The sequence below is a fragment of the Triticum dicoccoides genome, chromosome 3B (assembly GCF_002162155.2).
Source record: "Triticum dicoccoides isolate Atlit2015 ecotype Zavitan chromosome 3B, WEW_v2.0, whole genome shotgun sequence".
Classification (NCBI taxonomy): domain Eukaryota; kingdom Viridiplantae; phylum Streptophyta; class Magnoliopsida; order Poales; family Poaceae; genus Triticum; species Triticum dicoccoides.
In genome coordinates this window covers 783,600,079-783,601,572 of record NC_041385.1, presented here as the reverse complement: position 1 = coordinate 783,601,572, position 1,494 = coordinate 783,600,079, and the positions used below count along the sequence as shown (strand labels likewise).

General features: G+C 47.1%; 1 pseudogene; it reads right to left on the bottom strand.

The window, feature by feature from the left end:
* Window positions 1–310: 310 nt before the first annotated feature.
* Window positions 311–1,494, bottom strand: part of LOC119282220 — a 1,818-nt pseudogene continuing 634 nt past the window's right edge.

Below are 1,494 nucleotides of genomic sequence, written 5' to 3'. Positions count from 1 at the left end.
CTGTTTCATCGTCAGCTTCAACAAAAGATAGAAACAGGAAAAACCCTAAATATAGACTATTAAGAAGACCACTAGGTGAAAAGGTAAAATAAATTCCTCAATCCAAGAAACAGTGACATGAGGGATATAGAAAGCTAACAATTCAGCACTAAGACCACTAGATAATTAACATAAAGCAAAGCCAAATCCGTCAGCTCATCAAAGGCAAATATTTCCAAAGCAGAGCAAAATGACATCTTTATTTTAGCATCAACGCACACACTAGTCACTTCAGCCTGAAAGGTTATGAAGACAAGCACAGATTGCATGCAACCACATTATAGCCAGAGCTTTTGGTAGTAACTTATATACATCAATGCAAAGCAAAGAGGAGGCCAGTAGGCTCATACTTGGTCGAATCCATAGATATTGCAGCTCATGAGGATACGGCAGCTAGGCAGAAAAAAGCACTATCCCACTCAACAGCCATCAGATCAAAGGCAAGGCACTACCAGCATAACTTTTTAGAGCCGGGAAGAAGGTATGCTGGACAAGACTTTGTTTGAGACGATATTCATATATCTGCAGGTCTCTATGACCACAATCGAAACTTTCAATCAATTTTCCGTCACTGTCAACTTGAAGTAACCACCCACGAAAATTGAGCAGCAAGAGCACGTCACCATCCCCTGAAAGAACACCAACACCCAAACCCCATCTTTCACCATCGTCTCTAAACTTGTCCCTGATTTCACCAACCGGCAATTTGATTCGGTACTTTATGTCCCCAACCTCACTTTCATAATCCTGCAACACCCATATAGTGACAATTTCCATGGCATCATTATGGCAATCGATGCCGAGCGTGCCATCCATCTCAAACAGGCCAGGGTCACTGCCGCCAGGAACAATTGGAGCACGCATGTGCCGGAACGACTCGGTGGTGGTGTCAAATACCAATACATGTTTTCTATCCTCAAGTAGGAACCAATGCAGGCTATCACGGATGAGGGCTGATATCTCTATGCACAGCACTTTTACCATCTCCAGCCACCCAATGTACCTCGGTGGCTGGTCGGAACCAAGCGGACGGACATAGCATCCAGTTTGGCTTTGAGGAGCCATGAAATTAGTCAGCAGCAGCCGGTACACTCCCACGATGTTGAAGCCCCACGGTGGACACCTGAAGCCTCACGCGTGGCCGGGTTGTAGACGGCGAGGCGGCAGCCAGAATAAGCCCTGGAGAGGAGGATGCCATCGCAGGAAGCCTCCAGAAAGAAGGGCTCGTCGTGCCGGGCGACGGTGTGGAGCTGGGCGGCCCGGTTGTCCAAGGCGAGGAAGTTACGGCATCCGCCGCTGGAGAAAATGGGGAGGGCTTATAGCTGGAGATTTCCTGCTTATAGCTGATGTCCCGGCTGATTGTAGAGATGTTTTGACGAACGAGGTCGTCCCAACCATGGTGTAATTCTTTTTTGCCATGGATCTCAAAAAAAAAAAAAAAGAAAATGGGGAGGG